The sequence below is a fragment of the Coregonus clupeaformis genome, unplaced genomic scaffold (assembly GCF_020615455.1).
Source record: "Coregonus clupeaformis isolate EN_2021a unplaced genomic scaffold, ASM2061545v1 scaf2494, whole genome shotgun sequence".
NCBI classification, from domain to species: Eukaryota; Metazoa; Chordata; class Actinopteri; order Salmoniformes; family Salmonidae; genus Coregonus; species Coregonus clupeaformis.
This window is the reverse complement of record NW_025535948.1, coordinates 39,921-64,587: the sequence shown is the minus strand read 5'-3', so window position 1 is coordinate 64,587 and position 24,667 is coordinate 39,921. Positions and strand designations below refer to the sequence as shown.

Below are 24,667 nucleotides of genomic sequence, written 5' to 3'. Positions count from 1 at the left end.
CCTCCCTGCTAAAGGGGGGCCCGGTGCGTTTGCAGTGGTCGGCTGAGGCGGACAGAGCGTTTAGACAACTGAAGAACCTGTTCACCTCGGTTCCGGTGCTGGCACATCCGGACCCCTCTTTGGCGTTCCAAGTGGAGGTGGATGCGTCAGAGGCGGGTATTGGGGCTGTACTGTCTCAACGCTCGGGCACGCCTCCTAGACTCCGGCCCTGTGCTTTTTACTCTAAGAAGCTCAGCCCGGCGGAACGTAATTACGACGTGGGGGACAGGGAGCTGCTAGCTGTGGTCCAAGTCCTAAAGGTGTGGAGGCATTGGCTTGAGGGGGCTCAACACCCTTTTCTCATTCTGACTGACCATCGTAACCTGGAGTACATCCGGGCAGCTAGGAGACTGAACCCTCGTCAGGCTAGGTGGGCCATGTTTCTGGCCCGGTTTGTCTTTAAGCTCACCTATATACCAGGGTCACAGAACGTTAAGGCAGACGCCCTGTCCCGGCGATATGACACAGAGGAGAGGTCCATTGAGCCCACTCCCATACTTCCGGAGTCTTGTCTGGTGGCACCGGTGGTGTGGGAGGTCGATGCAGAGATCGAGCGGGCGTTACGTACCGACCCTACTCCTCCAGAGTGTCCGGAGGGGCGGAAGTACGTGCCGCTCGAGATTCGTGATCGACTAATTTATTGGGCTCACACGTCACCCTCCTCTGGTCATCCTGGTATTGGCAGGACAGTGCACTGCCTTAGTGAAAAGTACTGGTGGCCAACATTGGCAAAGGACGTGAGGGTTTATGTCTCCTCCTGCTCGGTGTGCGCTCAGTGTAAGGCGCCTAGACACCTGCCCAGGGGGAAGTTACAACCCCTACCCGTTCCACAACGGCCGTGGTCTCACCTATCGGTAGACTTTGTCACGGACCTTCCCCCCTCCCAGGGGAATACCACTATTTTGGTCGTTGTGGATCGGTTTTCTAAGGCCTGTCGTCTCATTCCAATGCCGGGTCTCCCTACTGCCCTACAAACTGCTGAGGCCCTGTTTACTCACGTCTTCCGGCACTACGGGGTACCTGAGGATATAGTGTCTGATCGGGGTCCCCAGTTCACCTCTAGAGTCTGGAGGGCGTTTATGGAACGCTTGGGGGTCTCGGTTAGCCTTACCTCGGGTTTCCACCCTGAGAGTAATGGGCAGGTGGAGAGAGTAAACCAGGATGTGGGTAGGTTTTTGAGGTCCTATTGCCAGGACCGGCAGGAGGAGTGGTCGGGGTATATCCCCTGGGCAGAGATTGCCCAGAACTCCCTTCGCCACTCCTCTACGAATCTGACTCCTTTTCAGTGTGTGTTGGGGTATCAGCCGGATCTGGCACCCTGGCATCAGAGCCAGATCGAGGCTCCTGCGGTGGATGAATGGTTTCGGCGCTCGGAGGAAACATGGAACGCTGCGCATGTCCATCTGCAGCGGGCTATCCGTAGGCATAAGGCGAGCGCCGATCGCCACTGCAGTGAGGGTCCAGCGTATGCACCTGGAGATCGAGTCTGGCTCTCGACTGAAACCCTACCCCTTCGCCTGCCCTGCCGGAAGCTGGGTCGGCGGTTTGTGGGGCCATTTAAAGTCCTGAGGAGATTGAACGAGGTATGTTACAGGTTACAACTGCCAAATGATTATCGCATTAACCCCTCGTTCCATGTGTCTCTCCTCAGGCCGGTGGTAGCTGGTCCACTCCAGGACAATGAGATACGAGAGGCTCCTCCGCCCCCACTGGACATCGAGGGGGCTCCGGCGTACTCAGTCCGGTCCATCGTGGATTCGAGACGTCGGATGGGGGGGTCTGCAGTATCTCGTGGAGTGGGAGGGGTACGGTCCGGAGGAACGGTGCTGGGTGCCTAGGAGGGACATCTTAGATCCCTCCCTCTTGACGGAGTTCCACCGGAGTCATCCCACTCGCCCTGCTCCGCGTCCTCCTGGCCGTCCCCGAGGCCGGGGTCGGCGCACGGCTGGAGCCGCGCGTCAAGTGGGGGATAATGTCACGGATTCTGCCGAGGCTGCTCCTCCTCCTTGCTCGGGCAGGCTTCGGCGTTCGTTGTCCCCGGAGTACTAGCTACTGCCGATCGATGTTTTCGGTGTTTGTCTTGTGTTGTCTAGTTTTATACACCTGTTGCTTATTAGTGTTGATTGTGTAGCATATAAGTTCCCTTGTTTTACGTTTGGCTTTTGTGTGTTATTGTGTATTGTCTCGTTGATGTTCGGCATAGCTATTTCACCTCATTACGCACAGGGTGTTTTTCCCCTCCAGTGTTTTGGAGACTTTTGTTTGTGCGTTTGCATTCAGTAAAGTAGTCATCCTGATTCTCTGTGTCCTGCGTCTGACTTCACTTGCCGCGTACACATCACCCTTTTGACACCCCCAAATTAAGCACCTGGCTTCATGGTTTATTAAACTAGAGGTTGATTTATGAATAATTAGGTTAATAAGTAGTTTATATACTGTTATTCATTAATAAATATACACTGTGTACAAAACATTAGGAGCACCTTCCTAATATTGAGTGCACCACCCTTTGCACTCAGAACAGCCTCAATTTGTCAGGGCATGGACTACAATGTGTCAAAATCATTCCACAGGCATGCTGGCCCATGTTGACTCAATGCTTCCCACAGTTGTGTCAAGTTGGCTGGATGTCCTTTGGGTGGTGGACCATTCTTGATACACACGGGACACTGTTGAGCATGAAAAACCCAGCAGCGTTGCAGTTCTTGACACCCTCAAACCGGTGCACCTGGCACCTACTACCATACCCCGTTAAAAGGCATTTAAATATTTTGTCTTGCCCATTCACCCTCTGAATGGCACACATACACAATCAATGTCTCAAGGCTTCTTTAACCTGTCTCCTCCCCTTCATCTACACTGATTGAAGTGGATTTAACAGGTGATATCAATAAGGGATCATAATTTTCACCCGGATTCACATGGTCAGTCTATGTCATGGAAATGTTTTGTACACTCAGTGTATATTTTGTGAATCATTCATTCATATTAAATATTAATAATATAGGACTGTCTCACTGTGCATTTCCAACACATCTTTGTGTACATTTCCAGAATCTAAGATCTTCTTCTCTTTGCCCCCAACCCAGGTTGAACACAAGAAACTGTACGGCCCCATCTGGCGCTCGCGGTTCGGCCCGTTTGACGTGGTGAACGTGGCATCTCCAGAGCTTATATTCCAGGTGATCCGTCAGGAGGGCTGCTACCCGGTCCGGACAGAGCTGCCACACTGGAAGGAGTACCGCGACATGAGGGGACAGGCCTATGGACTCCATGTGGAGTGAGTGGCCGATGAGATTGTGTCGCAATCTACATTGAACCACATGAAGGACTATTCCTAGATGGGGTGTAGGAAAGGGAATGGATAATACTTACACCCACTGTTCCCTTGAATATTCTGGGGCACTGAGCAAATTTTTGCTCTTGTGAGCGGAAACATGAACGTTGTGCAACTTCCAGGGTGCGTTTGCAGTAAACTCTGAGGCTGTACCCTTACAGTTTTAGACAGTAGCCAATAGGCTATTGTGGCTATTTGAGCATAATGTAGGCCTACCAACAAAACCATTGGAGCAAATCCCATAACATTTTCACATGGAAATAGCTTTTGATTTTTGTGATATAGACTACAGTAGCCTGTACATTGAGAGAATAAATTATTTGATCCCCTGCTGATTTTGTACGTTTGCCCACTGACAGAGAAATGATCAGTCTATAATTTTAATGGTAGGTTTATTTGAACAGTGAGAGACACAATAACAACAACAAAATCCAGAAAAACACATGTCACAAATGTTATAAATTGATTTTGCATTTTAATGAGGGAAATAAGAATTTGACCCCTCTGCAAAACATGACTTAGTACTTGGTGGCAAAACCCTTGTTGGCAATCACAGAGGTCAGACGTTTCTTGTAGTTGGCCACCAGGTTTGCACACATCTCAGGAGGGATTTTGTCCCACTCTTTGCAGATCTTCTCCAAGTCATTAAGGTTTCGAGCCTGACGTTTGGCAACTCGAACGTTCAGCTCCCTCCACAGATTTTCTATGGGATTAAGGTCTGGAGACTGGCTAGGCCACTCCAGGACCTTAATGTGCTTCTTCTTGAGCCACTCCTTTGTTGCCTTGGCCGTGTGTTTTGGGTCATTGTCATGCTGGAATACCCATCCACGACCCATTTTCAATGCCCTGGCTGAGGGAAGGAGGTTCTCACCCAAGATTTGACGGTACATGGCCCTGTCCATCGTCCCTTTGATGCGGTGAAGTTGTCCTGTCCCCTTAGCAGAAAAACACCCCCAAAGCATAATGTTTCCACCTCCATGTTTGATGGTGGGGATGGTGTTCTTGGGGTCATAGGCAGCATTCCTCCTCCTCCAAACACAGCGAGTTGAGTTGATGCCAAAGAGCTCCATTTTGGTCTCATCTGACCACAACACTTTCACCCAGTTCTCCTCTGAATCATTCAGATGTTCATTGGCAAACTTCAGACGGGCATGTATATGTGCTTTCTTGAGCAGGGGGACCTTGCGGGCGCTGCAGTATTTCAGTCCTTCACGGCGTAGTGTGTTACCAATTGTTTTCTTGGTGACTATGGTCCCAGCTGCCTTGAGATCATTGACAAGATCCTCCCGTGTAGTTCTGGGTGATTCCTCACCGTTCTCATGATCATTGCAACTCCACAGGGTGAGATCTTGCATGGAGCCCCAGGCCGAGGGATTGACAGTTCTTTTGTGTTTCTTCCATTTGCGAATAATCGCACCAACTGTTGTCACCTTCTCACCAAGCTGCTTGGCGATGGTCTTGTAGCCCATTCCAGCCTTGTGTAGGTCTACAATCTTGTCCCTGACATCCTTGGAGAGCTCTTTGGTCTTGGCCATGGTGGAGAGTTTGGAATCTGATTGATTGATTGCTTCTGTGGACAGGTGTCTTTTATACAGGTAACAAGCTGAGATTAGGAGTACTCCCTTTAAGAATGTGCTCCTAATCTCAGCTCGTTACCTGTATAAAAGACACCTGGGAGCCAGAAATCTTTCTGATTGAGAGGGGGTCAAATACTTATTTCCCTCATTAAAATGCAAATCAATTTATAACATTTTTGGCATGCGTTTTTCTGGATTTTTTTGTTATTCTGTCTCTCACTGTTCAAATACACCTACCATTAAAATTATAGACTGATCATTTCTTTGTCAGTGGGCAAACGTACAAAATCAGCAGGGGATCAAATACTTTTTTCCCTCACTGTATGTGGTGTTCAATGCAGGCCTATATTGCATGAGCCTTTTAAAAACGTTTTTACATTATGAAGGGCTTGATATTAATTATTCTTTACTTGGTCTGTAACACCATGGGCCAAATAGGTGACTTGAAATTGCATTGTATGTCACGGTTCAGACAGACGACAAGAGGACCACAATTGCGTCACACCAGAAAGTTTATTAAAACTTAAGGGAAATGGGAAGTAGGGAGTGAGTGAAGGCTCCAGGGGTTATCCCGTCCAATGTGCTGGGTCTGTGCCCCCCAGTGGCAGCGATGCGTCCGATGACGCCGGTGGTTGGTGGTCCAGAAGTCCTGGGGGAGGAAACACAGACACAACGGGGCGGATGAAACAAGGCAGAAGTACAGTTCAAGGGAAATCCAAATACGTTGTAGCAAGGCAGAAGGCTGGTCAGAGTTACCGGGGTCGAAGAGTAGTCAGGAGTCGTAATGGCAGAAAGCAGGTCTGGTTTTCCTGGGGCAGAAGAGTATCCAAGAATCAGGCAGGTCCGGGGTCACAAAACAAGGGTGAGCCAGAAGCGCGAGCACACAGGTTCCGGGTGTGAGCTTTGCAGACGATCTGACAAAGGAGAGCTGAAAGACAGGACTTTAAATACTGGGAGAGGTTAGTGGGTAATGCAGCGCAGCTGGCAGAGTAATTAGAGCCGAGCAGAGCAGGGACAGGTGGAGCTAGTTAGGCTGAGTAGAGAGAGAGAGATGAGCAGAGTGGAAGATAGTGGAAACACATTAAGGTGGTAACCCGGTGGAGTGAGAGGGCTCATGACAGAACCCCCCAAGGGACGGCCCCAGAAGTCCCAAGAGCAACACCACGCCGGGCGGGAGGAGGGGAGCCGGAGGAGGGCTAGAACTCCTCCGAACGGTCCGAGCGAACGCCCTCATCCTCGGAGGAAGCCGGAGGGCCGTGGTCGGGAGATGGGACAGGTCCCGAGACAGGATCAGGCACAGGACAGGAAGCCGAGCGGGCAGGACGGTTAGGGATCCCTCTGGGGCGGCCCCTACGGATTGCAGGTTGATCAGGATGCCGTTGGTGGAAGGCGGTGATGAGAGTCCTATCCACAATCCGACTAGCTGGCACCCAGGTCCTTTCCTCAGGTCCATAGCCCTCCCAGTCAATGAGGTACTGGGACCCCTACCCCTCCGTCTGGACCCGAAGCAGGCGGCGGACCGGTGTAAACCAGACCACCATCGACGAGCTGTGGAGGAGGAGGACAAGGCGCAGCAGGGACCAGCGGACTCTCATGAATGGGCTTAATCTTAGACACATGGAAAGTGGGGTGCACCCTCATGGAATTAGGCAGTTGGAGCCGGACAGCAGTTGGGCTAATCACTCTTATGATAGGGAATGGGCCAATGAACCGAGGTGCCAACTTCTGCGACTCCACCCTGAGTGGCAGGTTCCTTGACGACAACCACACCCTTTGACCAACATGGTAGGTGGGAGCAGGGATTCTCCGACGGTTGGCCCCGGTAGTGTAGCTGGCAACGGATCTGAGAAGTGTGGCTCGGGCCTGTGACCAGGTGCGGCGACATCGACGGGCAAACGCAAGTGCAGATGGGCAAGTAACCTCCCCTTCCTGACTGGCAAATAGAGGAGGCTGGTATCCATAAACACCTTGGAAAGGGGACATACCGATGGCAGAGCAGGTCAGAGAATTGTGTGCGTACTCCACCCATGTCAATTGCTGCGACCAGGAGTGGGGGGTTGCGTGAAGTCATGCATCGCAGTGCCTTCTCGAGCTCCTGATTTGCCCGCTCTGACTGCCCATTGGATTGGGGATGGAATCCGGAAGTCAGACTGACTGTGGCTCCCAGCAGGTGACAGAACTCCTTCCAAAAAGCGGAGGAGAATTGTGGACCACGGTCAGAAACTACATCCTTTGGCAGTCCGTGGATCCGAAAGACGTGTTCCAGGACCACCTGGGCGGTCTCCTTGGCGGTTGGGAGCTTGGGGAGGGGAATGAAGTGTGCCATCTTGCTGAATCGGTCAACTATGGTGAGAATGACGGTCTTGCCCCTTGAAGGGGCAGCCCCGTGACAAAGTCAAGGGCGATGTGAGACCAGGGACGTCTGGGCACAGGCAGGGGCTGCAGCAATCCGGCTGGGGGGGCTGGCAGGACGACTTGTGTTGGTTGCAGATGGGGCAGGCTTGGACGAATTCCCGTACATCCTTTCTCAGAGCGGGCCACCAGAACCTCTGGGCGAGCAGGTTGTAAGTGCGGGTGGAGCCAGGGGTGACAAGCTAGGCGGGAGTCATGTCCCCACTGAACGACCTGGGACCTTAGGTTTTCGGGGGACAAAAGGCGGTCAGCTGGGCAAGTGCTGGGACCGGGCTGGTTACGGAGAGCTTCCAGCACCTGTTCCTCAACAGCCCAGGTCAGAGCTGCTACGATGCAGGGACTTGGCAGAATCGACACAGGATCCTTGGAGGGTTGTCATCCTTCTGGAATTGACGGGAGAGGGCGTCTGGCTTGGTGTTCGCGTGATCCAGGCCGGTATGACAGAGTGAAATTAAACCTGGTGAAGAACAGGGCCCAGCGGGACTGCCTGGAGTTCAACCGTTTGGCCGTGCGGATGTACTCCAAGTTCTTATGATCGGTCCAAACGAAATGGAATGGTGGACCCCTCCAGCCAGTGACGCCACTCCTCCAAGGCAAGCTTCACAGCCAGCAGCTCTCGGTTCCCTATGTCGTAATTGCACTCAGAGGGGGACAACCGACGTGAGAAAAAGGCACAGGGATGGAGCTTCCTATCCTCCGCAGCCCACTGAGAAATCACAGCACCAACTCCCACATCCGGCGTCCACCTCCACAATGAATTGCCGGTCCACGTCAGGCATCTGGAGGATGGGAGCGGAGGTGAACCTACCCTTGAGGGTACTGAAGGCCTTGTCGGCTGCTGGGGTCCAGGTGAAGGGTTGCTTGGTGCTGGTTAGAGCAGTGAGAGGGGCAGCAACGGTACTGTAGTTCCGGATAAACTTTCTATAGAAGTTAGCAAACCCCAGAAACTGTTGCAGCTTCTTTCTGTTCTCCGGAACTGGCCATGAAGTGACTGCTGATACTTTGGCAGGATCCATTTGGATACTTCCCTCTGCCACTATGTACCCCAGGAAGGCCACTGTCTTGACGTGAAACTCACATTTCTCTGCCTTGGCGTAGAGGGAATTCTCCAGAAGACGATGAAGGACTTGCTGGACATGGCGGGTGTGTTCAGACAGGTCTCTGGAGTAGATTAAGATGTCATCCAGGTAAACGAAGACAAACTTGTTTAACATGTCCCGCAGTACATCATTCACTAGAGCCTGGAACACAGCAGGAGCATTGGTGAGGCCAAAAGGCATAACCAGATACTCGTAGTGGCCTGTTGGTGTATTGAATGCGGTCTTCCATTCATCTCCCTCCCGGATCCGCACTAGGTGGTAAGCGTTTCTGAGATCCAACTTGGTAAAAACAGTGGCTCCCTGGAGCAACTCAAAAGCAGAGGTGAGCAGAGGGAGAGGGTAACGGTTCTTCACTGTGATGTCGTTGAGTCCCCCTGTAGTCGATGCAGGGGCGAAGAGATCCGTCCCTCTTCCCCACAAAGAAGAAGCCAGCACCAGCCGGAGATGAAGATGAACGGATCAATCCTGTGGACAGAGAGTCATTGATGTAGTCCTCCATGGACCTTCTTTCAGGAGCAGACAACGAATAAAGACGGCCCCTTGGAGGGGCTGTTCCAGGGAGGAGGTCGATGGCACAGTCGATGCGGTCGGTGAGGGGGCAGAGATGTGGCTCTTGCTTTGTTAAACACTTCTCTGAGACCATGGTAGCATTCTGGGACATGGGAGAGGTCAGGAGCGGAGTTAGTAGGTACTGGCCGAGGGGGTAGTGCGGCAGCAAGCAGGCAGGTTCGGTGGCAGTCCTCTCCCCCACTCCCTGATCACCCCGGTCACCCAGTCGAGCTGAGGGTTGTGCCTGCGGAGCCATGGGTAACCCAGGATGAGGGGTTGGCCTGGAGAGGGGGAGCAGGTGAAACTGGATAGTTTCTTGATGGTTTCCGGACAGACCCATCAAGACCGGGGCCGTGACATGAGTGACCGATCCGAGTAAGTGTCCGTCCAGTGCCCGGGCAGGAATAGGAGGTGTCAAACGGAGGTTCTCCAGTCCCAGTTGGCGTGCCAGCTTGATGTCCATTATGTTGGCTTCGGCGCCAGAATCCACCAGAGCAGCCAGGGTGTGAGTTGAGTCAGAGAGGCGGAGGTGAACTTGCAGCAAGGGTTTGCGGTCGGAGGACTGGATGGTCATTGAGCTCAACCGGACTCCCCCTATGCCCGGTGAGCTTCGGCTTTTAAAGGGCAGGTTACCACACGATGTCCATCACCTCCACAATAGAGGCAGAGGTTTGAGGTGAAGCGGCGCTGGCGCTCTGCAGGCGTGAGAGAGGCTCGCCCAATCTCCATAGGCTCAGACTGATCAAGCTGACTTGGGTGAGTGGCAGTAGCTGACAGGAGCCCAGTCGGATCTCTCCGAATGCCGGTAGTTGGTGGACCTTGGCGCCCCCTCTCACGACGACGGGTCTGTATCCTTCTGCCGATCCGGACAGTCAGTGCGATGGCTTCATCAAGAGTGGAAGGCAGTTCATGGGAGACCAACTCGTCCTTGATATAGTCAGCCAAGCTTATGGAAGAACGCGATCCACCAACGATGGTGTGTTCCAAGAACTACGTCTTGCCAGGGTTCGGAAGTCGATGGAATGGTCTGCGACTGTATCGTCTGCCTTGTCGAATACTGAACAGTTCACGAGACGCCTCTGGGTTGGTGAATCCAGGTCAAACACCTTCAGCATCTCCTCAGCAAACAGGTCGAAGGTTGCACATGCGGGGTTTGACGTTCAAACTCTGCTGTTCCCCAGAGTCGAGCTCGGCCCGTCAGGTGAGTGATGGCATACCCGACTCTAGCCCCCTCCGTGGCGAAGGTCCTTGGCTGCAAGGAGAACTGAAGTCGGCAGCTAGTCAGGAATGGCCGGACCTGGGTAGAATCGCCGTTGAACCGCTCGGGGTTTCCAATCTTGGGTTCCGGGGCAGCGGCTGCAACTGACCGGGGCAGGTAACTTCGGAGGCAGGGCTGGTGGGCAGACTGGCTGGGGTAAGGTTGGTGAGGAGTTGGATGATCCTGGCGAGTTGTTGTTGCTGCTGCTGGGACTGCTGCTGGTGCTGCTGGAACTGCTGATGCTGTTGGTGGCCGACCTGAAGCAGAGAGGTGATGTCGCCGCTCATGCGGCCTAGCTCTCTCTCAGTGTGTTCCAGGCGTAGCATGGCGGTGGGTTGCTCAGGTTCTTCGGTTTCCATGTCGGGGGAAGTGTGCGCTGAGTCCATGATGGTCAGATCGTACTGTCACGGTTCAGACAGACGACAAGAGGACCACAATTGCGTCACACCAGAAAGTTTATTAAAACTTAAGGGAAATGGGAAGTAGGGAGTGAGTGAAGGCTCCAGGGGTTATCCCGTCCAATGTGCTGGGTCTGTGCCCCCCCCCAGTGGCAGCGATGCGTCCGATGACGCCGGTGGTTGGTGGTCCAGAAGTCCTGGGGGGAGGAAACACAGACACACAGGCGGATGAAACAAGGCAGAAGTACAGTTCAAGGGAAATCCAAATACGTTGTAGCAAGGCAGAAGGCTGGTCAGAGTTACCGGGGTCGAAGAGTAGTCAGGAGTCGTAATGGCAGAAAGCAGGTCTGGTTTTCCTGGGGCAGAAGAGTATCCAAGAATCAGGCAGGTCCGGGGTCACAAAACAAGGGGTGAGCCAGAAGCGCGAGCACACAGGTTCCGGGTGTGAGCTTTGCAGACGATCTGACAAAGGAGAGCTGAAAGACAGGACTTTAAATACTGGGGAGAGGTTAGTGGGTAATGCAGCGCAGCTGGCAGAGTAATTAGAGCCGAGCAGAGCAGGGACAGGTGGAGCTAGTTAGGCTGAGTAGAGAGAGAGAGATGAGCAGAGTGGAAGATAGTGGAAACACATTAAGGTGGTAACCCGGTGGAGTGAGAGGGCTCATGACATTGTATTGTGTTGTATGATGCAAGAAACCACTTTACAAAATAAAATTAACTATTATTAACATACAGAGAATTAGACAATGTAGGCTACCCCTCTGCCTATTGGCTTATTTGCATATTCAAGCATGTCTCAAAATACAACACTGCCCCTTTAATTAAGATGTAAGTTTTTACCTGACTAGCTTTTCAAAGACAGCTTGAAATGTGGCCTAAACGTTTTGTGCTCTTGTATGAACTCGCTAACTTAAAAAGAATATCAACAAATGTGCACACGCGCACTCTGATCTGAACTGATCTGAAAAGCGCATTCACGCATGGGTGATTGAAAGACCGCTCATGGGCTACCCCCGCCAATAGAATTATACTCCTGTGCGCTCTGGCTCTGCCTACAACTAAATCACAGACTCAAACTTGCAAAGTTAGATTTGTTTTGGTTTATTGCATTGAAAAGGGGCAAATATTCGATCACAGAAAAAAACGTTAATCTATGTGGCGACCTCAGTGAAGTTCAATCTCTTGCGTCTCTGCACGGCATGGCATTTCTTCTGCTCGGCAGTCCTGGAGGTGCACAGCTTAGAGGGAACATTGCTTGCACCCTATACTTCAAAGATACATTATGACTGTTATTGGTAATAAATCATTGCCTTGGGTAAAAGCAATGTTGGTCTGGTTTGAGGAAACCATGGTCCTGCAGGTAAGCTTGTTTCAGTAGTACCTCCACCTCCAACATTATCCATCTAACCTACAGGTAACTGCCAAATTAAAGGAAACGCCAACGTAGCGTCTTAATGGGGCATTGGGCCACCACTAGTCGCCAGAAAAGCTTGAATGCGCCTTGGCATAGATTCTACAAGTGTCTGGAACTCTATTGGAGGGATGTGACACCATTATTCCACGAGAAATTTCATCATTTGGTGTTTTATTGATGGTGGTGGAAAACACTGTCTCAGGCGCTGCTCTATAATCTTCCATAAGTGTTCAATTGGGTTGAGATCTAGTGACTGACACACACACACACACTTTAAACCCCCTATGCTCATTTGAGATCCATGGTGGGATGTTAATTGCTTAATTAACTCATGAACCACACCTGTGTGGAATCACTTGCTTTAAAAATATTTTGTATCCCTCATTTACTTAAGTTGTTCCTTTATTTTGGCCGTTACCTGTAGATATACCGCTACCCCTTTATTCTGAATATCTACTGTAGATTCACTGTCTGTCTCCTGTCCTCTCCTCTCCTACAGTAAAGGACCAGAGTGGTACCGTATCCGTAGTGCCCTGAATCCAAAGATGCTGAAGCTAGCAGAGGTGTCTGCGTATGCGCCTGTCATCCACCAGGTGGTAGGGGACCTGCTACAGCGTATTGAGAGGCTCCGTCTCCGCAGTCAGGACCACACCACCGTACCAGACATCACCGCAGAGCTCTACAAGTTTGGCTTTGAAGGTGTGGTATCATTGGTTCATTCAATATTTTTTATGCTTTTAACTCCTTCAGAATCACACACACACCGAGTGGGGTTGGAAACCAGGGTCAGCCACAGTGCCGTGCCCCTAGAGCAGCTTAGGTAAAGTGCCTTGCTCAGGGGCACAACGGCAGGAGATGGCATAAAGGATACCTAGAATCCCACCAGCTCTGTGTAGTCCTTATGGTTCACTCTGTTCTCTCCCTCCCTGCAGGTATCTCTTCCATCCTGTTTGAGACGCGCCTGGGTTGTCTGCAGGAGGAGATCCCTAAGGACACGCTGAAGTTTATCGCTGCAGCCAACGACATGCTAACCCTGTCTGAGACAGTCCTCTTCCTACCGCTCTGGACACGCAACGTCCTGCCCTTCTGGAAACGATTTATCCAAGCCTGGGACGACCTCGTGGATGTAGGTATGTTTGTAAATAATGTTAGGGGGTCCTTCTATTGAGCGATCGGCAGACTTAAAGGTGTAGGTGGAAAGTAGACATGGTAGGTTCGACCTCCACAATGCAAGCATAGGGTTATTTCTACTTCACAATTGCTTGCACTGTCACTTGCATGTCAGCCACTAAGCACTGTTGAGTAGTCTCAGAAATCACAGATTCTGAACTTTGTTAATGTGGGAGGCAACCCGTCTGCCTAGGGAGACTAACTGTTGAGCTGTGTTCGCTATTGAGACTCATGTTGTGTGTTTGTGTGTGTCCCCTACATGAATGTGTGTGTTCAATGTATTTCTATATAAACCCTCAGCTCAGCGTCTGGTTGACCATAAATTGGCGCAGATGGAAGCCCAGGTGCTGGCTGGGAAGCAGGTGGAGGGGATGTATCTGACCCACCTGCTGTCCTGTGATAAACTGTCCCTGGGAGAGGTGTACATCAGCATCACAGAGCTGTTGCTGGGCGGAGTGGACACGGTGAGAGGAGAGGGTCATGGGAGGTCCTACATAGAGGAAGGTGGTGCTATACACAACAGCAGGGTCATGTTCTGTAGGGCACACCGTAAACAAACCTATTGAAATGGAAAACGAACATGTGAATTTCTTATTGGCAAAATTTGATTATTTCCTCCACATTTCAAAATGTTTTCTTCTGTTTTGTGCGTACTGGACATGTCCTAGGGAATGGGTGGCGTGATGGAGTCAGAGGCTTTTGTAGGGTGGAGGTATATTTTGGCTTTAAGATTGCATGATTCTCCCCAGGCCATAAATACTGAGACCATTTGCTTTAGTTTGTAGACATATACAGTACCAGTCAAAAGTTTGGACACACCTACTCATTCAGGGGTTTTTCTTTATTTTTACTATTTTCTACATAGTAGAATAATAGTGAAGACATCAACACTATGAAATAACACATATGGAATCATGTAGTAACCAAAAAAGTGTTAAACAAATCAACATTTATTTTATATTTGAGATTCTTCAAATAGCCACCCTTTGCCTTGATGACAGCTTTGCACACTCTTGGCATTCTCTCAACTAGCTTCACCTGGAATGCTTTTCCAACAGTCTTGAAGGAGTTCCCACATATGCTTAGCACTTGTTGGCTGCTTTTCCTTCACTCTGCCGTCCGACTCATCCCAAACCATCTCAATTGGGTTGAGGTTGGGGGATTGTGGAGGCCAGGTAATCTGATGCAGCACTCCATCACTCTCGTTCTTGGTAAAATAGCCCTTACACAGCCTGGAGGTGTGTTGGGTCATTGTCCTGTTGAAAAACAAATGATTGTCCCACTAAGCCCAAACCAGATGGGATGGCGTATCACAGCAGAATGCTGTGGTAGCCATGCTGGTTAAGTGTGCCTTGAATTCTAAATAAATCACAGACAGTGTCACCAGCAAAGCACCCCCCACACCATAACACCTCCTCCTCCATGCTTTACGATGGGAACTACACATGCGGAGATAATCCGTTCACCCACACCGCGTCTCACAAAGACACAGCGGTTGGAACCAAAAATCTCAAATTTGGACTGCAGACCAAAGGACACATTTCCACCGGTCTAATGTCCGTTGCTCGTGTTTCTTGGCCCAAGCAGATCTCTTCTTATTATTGGTGTCCTTTAGTAGTGGTTTCTTTGCAGCAATTCAACCATGAATTCAATTCAACCAAGTCGCTCTGGATAAGAGCGTCTGCTAAATAACTAAAATGTAATGTAAATGTAAAATGTAAATGTGATGAAGGCCTGATTCACACAGTCCCCTCTGAACAGTTGATGTTGAGATGTGTCTGTGACTTGAACTCTGTGAAGCATTTATTTGGGCTGCAATTTCTGAAGCTGGTAACTAATGAACTTATCCTCTGCAGCAGAGGTAACTCTGGGTCTTCCTTTCCTGTGGCGGTCCTCATGAGAGCCAGTTTCATTATAGCGCTTGATGGTTTTTGCGACTGCACTTGAAGAAACTTTAAAACTTCTTGAAATGTTCTGTATTGACTGACCTTCATGTCTTAAAGTAATGATGGACTGTTGTTTCTCTTTGCTTATTTGAGCTGTTCTTGCCATAATATGGACTTGGTCTTTTACCAAATAGGGCTATCTTCTGTATACCCCCTACCTTGTCACAACACAACTGATTGGCTCAAACGCATTAAGAAGGAAAGAAATTCCACAAATTAACTTTTAAGAAGGCACACCTGTTAATTGAAATGCATTCCAGGTGACTACCTCATGAAGCTGGTTGAGAGAATGCCAACAGTGTGCAAAGCTGTCATCAAGGCAAAGGGTGGGTATTTGAAGAATCTCAAATATAAAATATATTTTTATTTGTTTAACACTTTTTGGTTACTAACTTTTAATTTATTTTAGAGGGTACAAAATGCACTCACTCACACACGCACATAACCACAGACAAATACACAGTAACCATACAAACACAGCAGAACCTGCCTGGCTGAATTCCCTGGTGCAAGCTTCATGCTCTATTTATTCAACCTTTATTGTCACGCCCTGGCTCTGGGGACTCTTAATTGTTGAGCCAGGGTGTGGATGTTTTATGTTTAGTTTTTTTTTTTTGTATGTTTATTTATTTTTATTTTTAGATTGTTTAGTTGATCTATGTTGGCCAGGTGGTTCCCAATCAGAGACAGCTGTAGCTCGTTGTCTCTGATTTGTGACCATACTTAGGCAGCCTGTTGGCACCAGTTAGTTTGTGGGATCTTGATCCGTAAAGGTTTGTTGTGTTATAACCTCAGGACTTCACGTATCGTTCATTTGTTGTTTTGTTCGTGTAAGTACTAATAAAAGATGTACGCTTATCACGCTGCACCTTGGTCCGTCTCATCCATTAACGATCGTGACAGAAGATCCCACCCCAAGAGGACCAAGCAGCGTGCCCAGGAGGAGAAGAGGGCGATGTCTCAGGTGGGCGAATGGTGGTCATGGGAGGAGATATTCGCGGGCAGAGGGCCATGGGCAAAGGTAAATGCCCAGGCAGGAGAGGAGAAACGGCGCCAACCGTGCCGGACGGACACGCGAGAGGCAACCCCAAGACATTTTTTGGGGGGCACACGGCGTGGACGACGGGGCTGCTGGAGGCAGCTACAGGGCGAATCAGCGGACTAGGAGAGGAGGCCACCAGGTTACGGGGGCCATTGGTCATGAGGGAGAAGGAGAGTGTAGAGGCACGGCGAGAGGTACTGGTTAGGCAGGAGGTTTATAAGGAAACCCAGTCCCGCTCCTCGCACCAAGCAAGTGGTGTGTGTCACCAGTCCGGTCCGGCCCGTTCCTGGTCCCCGCACAAGGCCAGTGGTGTGTGTTCCCAGTACGGTCCGGCCTGTTCCTGCTCCCCGCACCAAGCCAGTGGTGCGCGTCGCCAGCCCGGTCCGGCCTGTTCCTGCTCCCCGCACCAAGCCAGTGGTGCGCGTCGCCAGCCCGGTCCGGCCCGTTCCTGCTCCCCGCACCAAGCCAGTGGTGCGCGTCGTCAGCCTGGTCCGGCCCGTTCCTGCTCCCCGCACCAAGACTGTGGTGCGCGTCGCCAGCCCGGTCCGGCCCGTTCCTGCTCCCCGCACCAAGCCTGTGGTGCGCGTCGCCAGCCCGGTCCGGCCCGTTCCTGCTCCCCGCACCAAGCCAGTGGTGCGCGTCGCCAGCCCGGTCCGGCCTGTTCCTGCTCCCCGCACCAAGCCTGTGGTGCGCGTTGCCAGCCCGGTCCGGCCTGTTCCTGCTCCCCGCACCAAGCCAGTGGTGCGCGTCGCCAGCCCGGTCCGGCCTGTTCCTGCTCCCCGCACCAAGCCAGTGGTGCGCGTCGTCAGCCCGGTCCGGCCCGTTCCTGCTCCCCGCACCAAGCCAGTGGTGCGCGTCGTCAGTCCGGCACGGCCCGTGCCTGTTCCACCGGTGTTCAGTCTAGCTCCGGCCAGCGGGGCCAGACCAGACCAGGGGCGCAACGGGGGGGTAGAGAGAGAGTGGTGGTCACGCCCGGAGCCGGATCCGCCTCCGAGGCGGAATGCCCACCCGGCCCCTACCCTGTTGTGTTGGTGTGGCGCGGTCGCAGTCCGCGCCTTTGGGGGGGGTACTGTCACGCCCTGGCTCTGGGGACTCTTAATTGTTGAGCCAGGGTGTGGATGTTCTATGTTTAGTTTTTCTATGTTTGGTTCTAGATCGTTTAGTTGATCTATGTTGGCCAGGGTGGTTCCCAATCAGAGACAGCTGTTGTCTCTGATTGGGGACCATACTGAGGCAGCCTGTTGGCACCAGTTAGTTTGTGGGATCTTGATCCGTAAAGGTTTGTTTTGTTATAACCTCAGGACTTCACTATCGTTCATTTGTTGTTTTGTTTGTGTAAGTACTAATAAAAGATGTACGCTTATCACGCTGCGCCTTGGTCCGTCTCATCCATTAACGATCGTGACATTTATGTAACGTCATTGAGCTAAACATTTGGAAATCAGTGTTCTCATTTGAGATGGTCTTATTCAATGACTAGATGCCACTTGAAATGATCTACTGTTCCAAAGTACTTTCCTCAGCTGCTTTTATGATGAATTGATGTCAGTAAATGTTGATGATCACTGATAACTTGTCTCTGATACAGCCTCCACCACTCCCTCAACTTGTAATACTTGTTTTGAAACAGCAGCACTTTAATTGTCCAAGTCAAATTTCCCCTCAGGGACAATTAAGTATACTGAACAAAAATCTAAACGCAACATGCAACAATTTCAAAGATTGTACTGAGTTACAGTTCATATAAGAACTCAGTCAATTGAAATAAATAAATCAGGCCCTAATCTATGGATTTCACATGACTGGGAATACAGATATGCATCTGTTGGTCACAGATACCTTAAAAAGAAAAAAGTAGGGTCTCCCAAGTGGCACAGCGGTCTAAGGCGTCACTACAGATCCAGGTTCGATCCCGAGCTGTGTCGCAGCCGGCCGCGATCGGGAGACCCATGAGGCGACGCACAATTTGCCCAGCGTCGTCCGGGTTAGGGAGGGTTTGGCTGGCCAGGATGTCCTTGTCCCATCACGCACTAGCGACTCCTGTGGCGGGCCGGGCGCAGTGCACGCTGACTCGGTCACCAGTTGTACGGTGTTTCCTCCGACACATTGGTGCGGCTGGCTTCCGGGTTAAGCGAGCAGTGTGTCAAGAAGCAGTGCGGCTTTGCAGGGTCGTGTTTCGGAGGACACATGGCTCTCGACCTTCGTCTCTCCCGAGTCCGTACAGGAGTTGCAGCGATGGGACAAGACTGTAACTACCAATTGGATATCACAAAGTTGGGGCGTGGATCAGAAAACCAGTCAGTATCTGGTGTGACCACCATTTGCCTCATGCAGCGCGACACATCTCTTTCACATAGAGTTGATCAGGCTGATTGTGGAATGTTGTCCGACTCCTCTTCAATGGCTGTGCAATGTTGCTGGATATGGGCGAGAACTGGAACATGCTGTCGTACACGTCGATCCAGAGCATCCTATACATGCTCAATGGGTGACATGTCTGGTGAGTATGCAAGTATTTTCAGCTTCCAGAAATTGTGTACAGATCCTTGCGACATGGGGCAGTGCATTATCATGCTGAAACATGAGGTGAGGGCAGTGGATGAATGGCACGACAATGGGCCTCAGGATCTCATCACGGTATCTCTGTGCATTCAAATTGCCATTGCTAAAATGCAATTGTGTTCGTTGTCTGTAGCTCATGCCTGCCTATACCATTACCCCACCGCCACAATGGGGCACTCAGTTCACAACGTTGACATCAACAAACCGCTCACTCACACGACGCCATACACGTGGTCTGCGGTTGTGAGGCCGTTGGACATACTGCCAAATTCTCTAAAACAATATTGGAGGTGGCTTATGGTAGAGTAATGAACATTCAATTCTCTGGCAACAGCTCAGGTGGACATTCCTGCAGTCAGCATACCAATTGCACGCTCCTTCAAAACTTTAGACATCTGTGGCATTGTGTTGTGTGACAAAACTGCACATTTTAGAGTGGCCTTTTATTGTCCCAAGCACAAGGTGCACCTGTGTAATAATGATCATGCTGTTTAATCAGCTTCTTGATATGCCACACCTGTCAGGTGGATGGATTATCTTGGCAAAGGAGAAATGCTCGCTAACAGGCATGTAAACAAATGTACGCACAACATTTGAGAGAAATAAGCTTTTGTGAGTATGGAACATTTCTAGGATATTGTATTTCAGCTCATAAACCATGGTATTAACACTACATGCGTTTATATTTTTGTTTTAGTATATTTTATATCACTTCATCTTTCTTTCTATCGTCCTTCTCCTTCCGCCTCAGACGTCCAACACCTTGTCGTGGGCGTTGTACCACTTAGCTCGCGACACTGCGTCCCAGGACATGCTGTACCGTGAGATCATGTCCGTGTGTCCAGGAAGACAGCAGCCCAGATCAGAGGACGTGAGCAGGATGCCCTACCTGAAGGCTGTCATCAAGGAGACTCTGAGGTGAATACACGCACATAGGCACGGATGCACACGTTCACACACGCAGGTTCTGAGGTGAACACACGCACATGCACACATGCACACACATACACACACACACACATACATCAAGAATGGCGACCTGCAACTGGCCTCTTGTTTTGAGCATGCCTGGTCAAAGAGAGTTTGTGCGCGTGTGTTTGCTTGCATTTTCCTTGCCCTAATTATACTGATAATGACTGATAAGTGAGATAACGTGTTGTCATTTCGTGCAGATGTTCAAGGTGGAGGCATGTGGCATGTTTTTCAGACAGTTAATATAAGGAGGAGGGGTGGGCAGCAATGTCCTTATATAACCTGAACGGTGTGTTCAAATTTGAATTGTCACATGCTTCGTAAACAACAGATGTATACTAACAGTGAAATGCTTACTTACGGGCCCTTCCCAACAATGCAGAAGTAAAAAATTGTAACACGAGGATAATACATTTACATTTTAGTCATTTAGCAGACGCTCTTATCCAGAGCGACTTACAGTTAGTGAATACATTTTTTTTTTATACTGGCCCCCTGGGAATCGAACCCACAACCCTGGCGTTGCAAACGCCATGCTCTACCAACTGAGCTACATCCCTGCCGGCCATTCCCTCCCCTCCCCTACCCTACCCTGGACGACGCTGGGCTAATTGTGCGCCGCCCCATGCGTCTCCCGGTCACAGCCGGCTATGACAGAGCCTGGATTCAAACCAGGATCTCTAGTGGCACAGCTAGCACTGCGATGCAGTGCCTTAGACCACTGCGCCACTCGGGAGACGCCATATGAGTAATACACAATGAGTAATGATAACTTGGCTATATACACGGGGTACCAGTACTGACTCGATGTGCAGGGGTACAAGGTAATTGAGGTAGATATGTACATATAGGTAGGGGGTAAAGTGACTAGGCAACAGGATAGATAATAGTAGTAGCAGCAGCGTATGTGATGAGTGTGGAAGTGTGTGTGTGTGGCAAATGTGTGCCTGTGTATACGTGTTATCTGTGGGTGTGTGTGTGTGCATGTCAAATCAAATCAAATTTTATTTGCCACATGCGCCGAATACAACATGTGTAGACCTTACAGTGAAATGCTTACTTACAAGCCCTTAACCAACAATGCATTTTTTAAATAAAGAGAGAAAAAAGTGTCAAGTAAAAAATAGAAAATAGCAAATAATTAAAGAGCAGCAGTAAAATAAAATAACAGTAGGGAGGCTATATACAGGGGGTACCGGTACAGAGTCAATGTGCGGGGGCAACGGTTAGTCGAGTTAATTGAGGTAATATGTACATGTGGGTAGAGTTAAAGTGACTATGCATAAATAATAAACAGAGTAGCAGCAGCGTAAAAGAGGGGGTTGGGGTGGGGGGGGCAATGCAAATAGTACGGGTAGCCATGATTAGCTGTTTAGGAGTCTTATGGCTTAGGGGTAGAAGCTGTTAAGAAGCCTTTTGGACATAGACTTGGCGCTCTGGTACCGCTTGCCGTGCGGTAGCAGAGAGAACAGTATATGACTAGGGTGGCTGGAGTCTTTGACAATTTTTAGGGCCCTCTGACACCGCCTGGTATAGAGGTCCTGGATGGCAGGAAGCTTGGCCCCAGTGATGTACTGAGCCGTATGACTACCCTCTGTAGTGCCTTGCGGTCGGAGGCCAAGCAGTTGCCATACCAGGCGGTGATGCAACCAGTCAGGATGCCCTCGATGGTGCAGCTGTATAACTTTTGAGGATCTGAGGACCCAAGCCAAATCTTTTCAGTCTCCTGAGGGGGAATAGGCTTTGTCGTGCCCTCTTCACGACTGTCTTGGTGTGTTTGGACCATGATAGTTTGTTGGTGATGTGGACACCAAGGAACTTGAAGCTCTCAACCTGTTCCACTACAGCCCCGTTGATGAGAATGGGGGCGTGCTCAGTCCTCTTTTTTTTCCTGTAGTCCACAATCATCTCCTTTGTCTTGATCACGTTGAGGGAGAGGTTGTTATCCTGGCACCACACGGCCAGGTCTCTGACCTCCTCCCTATAGGCTGTCTCATCGTTGTCGGTGATCAGGCCTACCACTGTTGTGTTGTCTGCAAACTTAATGATGGTGTTGGAGTCGTGCCTGGCCATGCAGTCATGGGTGAACAGGGAGTACAGGAGGGGACTGAGCACGCACCCCTGAGGGGCCCCCGTGTTGAGGATCAGCTTGGCAGATGTGTTGTTACCTACCCTTACCACCTGGGGGCGGCCCATCAGGAAGTCAGGATCCAGTTGCAGAGGGAGGTGTTTAGTCCCAGGGTCCTTAGCTTAGGGATGAGCTTTGAGGGCACTATGGTGTTGAACGCTGAGCTGTAGTCAATGAATAGCATTCTCACCTAGGTGTTCCTCTTGTCCAGGTGGGAAAGGGCAGTGTGGAGTGCAATAGAGATTGCATCATCTGTGGATCTGTTGGAGCGGTATGCAAATTGGAATGGGTCTAGGGTTTCTGGAATAATGGTGTTGATGTGAGCCATGACCAGCCTTTCAAAGCACTTCATGGCTACAGACGTGAGTGCTACGGGTCGGTAGTCATTTAGGCAGGTTATCTTAGTGTTCTTGGGCACAGGGACTATGGTGGTCTGCTTGAAACATGTTGGTATTACAGACTCACATTGGCTACGGAGAGCGTGATCACATAGTCATCCGGAACAGCTGATGCTCTCATGCATGCTTCAGTGTTGCTTGCCTCGAAGCGAGCATAGAAGTGATTTAGCTCATCTGGTAGGCTTGTGTCACTGGGCAGCTCGCGGCTATGGGTCGGTAGTCCCGTAGCCGCGAGTGTGAGTGTGTGGGTAGAGTCCAGTGTGTGTGCATAGAATCAAAAAGAGTGTGCAAAAAGGTTCAATGACGATAGTCCGGGTAGCTATATGGTTAACTATTTAGCAGTCATGGCTTGGGGGTAGAAGCTGTTCAGGAGCCTTTTGGTCCCAGACTTAGTGCTCCGGTACCGTTTGCTGTGCGGTAGCAGAGCGAACAGTCGATGACTTGGGTGGCTGGAGTCTTTGACAATTTTTAGGGCCTTCCTCTGATACCGCCTGGTATAGAGGTCCTGGATGACAGGGACACCGGCCCCCTCCACCTCTTCCTATATGGTCATAGCCATTCCTCCTGTGTGTTCTTGATTTTCTAATGATTAAAATGCTCAATAACAACATCTAGGTCAGAATCTCAACCTGCCTTTGCCAACTCTATTGTATTTAGGTGTATTAAAACTTTACTAAATACCAATGCTAAGTACCTTAGTATACTGAACATTCCTAGCCACACAAAGGTTTATATAAGGCAGTCCTACAGAGGCTCCCATGTTGCTGAAGCTGTTCTCTCTGCAGGATGTACCCTGTAGTTCCAGGGAATGGCCGTCTGACAGTAGACAATGAAGTTGTTGTGGACAACTACTGGTTCCCAAAGAAGGTAGGGCAGGCGATGAAGAGAGAAAGGTATCAACACCCCTCTCTCTCATCAACTTTGTCAATACTTACGAAATCTCTATTTTTTACCGAAGGATGTGATGTGATTTCCATGAAATTCTGTCAGTTTCCTAAGGAATGTCAGTCTCGCTTTACTTCCTGTATGTCTCCTTCTTCCTATTCCCCTCTGTCAGACCCAGTTCCATCTGTGTCACTATGCTACCAGTCATGACGAGGGGGAGTTTGTGGATGCAGAGTGTTTCAGGCCTGAGCGTTGGCTGAGAGGGGGGTCCAGAGTCGTACCAACACCACCCCTACAGCTCTATACCCTTCGGGGTGGGCGTGAGAGCCTGTGTGGGCAAGAGAGTGGCAGAGCTAGAGATGCACTTTGCCCTCTCCAGGGTGAGTAAGAGTATTCCATTGTGATTTTCAAGGAAGTGTTGAGTAATAAAAGGCTGTCAGTGCCAAAGAGATGTTGTTGTTGGATTTCGTCCATCTTCTGTAGTGATTTGCTCATGTTAAATCCCCTGAAGCAATCTGAGAGAGTGCGGGAACTTAAGTGTGCAACACTTACAACAGGGGTGATGAACCGCATTTTTATGAGCGGGGCCATATTCTCCTTTCACTGTCTCAGTTGGCAAAATTTGGCATGGGACGTTATAAAGACTTAATTTTATGGCTGTAAACTGATTCTCTGGCTAGAGAGACATCAGACAACCAGGTAGCTCATTAACACTAAACCCTTGATCTTGAACTCTTGCCCTCCCTCTACAGCTGATGCAGCATTATGGAGATCCAGCCAGAGGATGGGGCCCCCAACCACAGAGCCCAAGACTAGAACACTGCTCATCCCGTCCAAACCCATCAACCTGCGCTTCCTACCCCGAGCCTGAGGAGGGTGCCAGAGAGGTATAGACAGGGATTGACAGGAGGGTCTGGTGTTGTGCTGTGCTGTGGTAACCTCCAGTCCCCTAGATCCCCTTAAACATAGGAAGAAGTTTGGGCATGAGGGTGCTTGAGGGTGGGGAATGCTGAAAAATAAAGTTTGCTCGTGCTCCAGACTGCTATATCGTTCCACTAATACAGTACTAGTAAAGGCCCAGTGCACTACTAATCTGCCCTGTAATAAATGCACATTGGTGTTGAGGAGAAATGTATCACAGTGTGTGTGTGTGTGTGTGTGTGTGTGTGTGGGTGTTGTGTGTGTGTGTGTGTGTGTGTGTGTGTGTGTGTGTGTGTGTGTGCGTGCATTATAATATTATCATTAGTTTCTAATACACTTTGTATATTTGTCTAGGGTATTGTCCATCAACCTTTTTTACTTCATTAAAAGTCTCTATGAAATGTGCCACATTGTTTTCCTATGTCTTACATTAGCATTTAACAAGTGCTGGCAACTCTGCGGTCCATACAAAGATGGAAATATGGGTTTTATTTACATTAAATATTTGTTTGCATTTGTGTTATTTATTAGGTTTAACCAAAGGGGAAAAGTAAGTTGA

At 50.0% G+C, this 24,667-nt stretch overlaps 1 pseudogene; it reads left to right on the top strand.

Annotated features, from left to right (window-relative positions):
* The first annotated feature begins 3,093 nt into the window (after window positions 1–3,093).
* LOC121573810 lies at window positions 3,094–24,350 on the top strand (annotated as a pseudogene).
* Window positions 24,351–24,667: the final 317 nt, after the last annotated feature.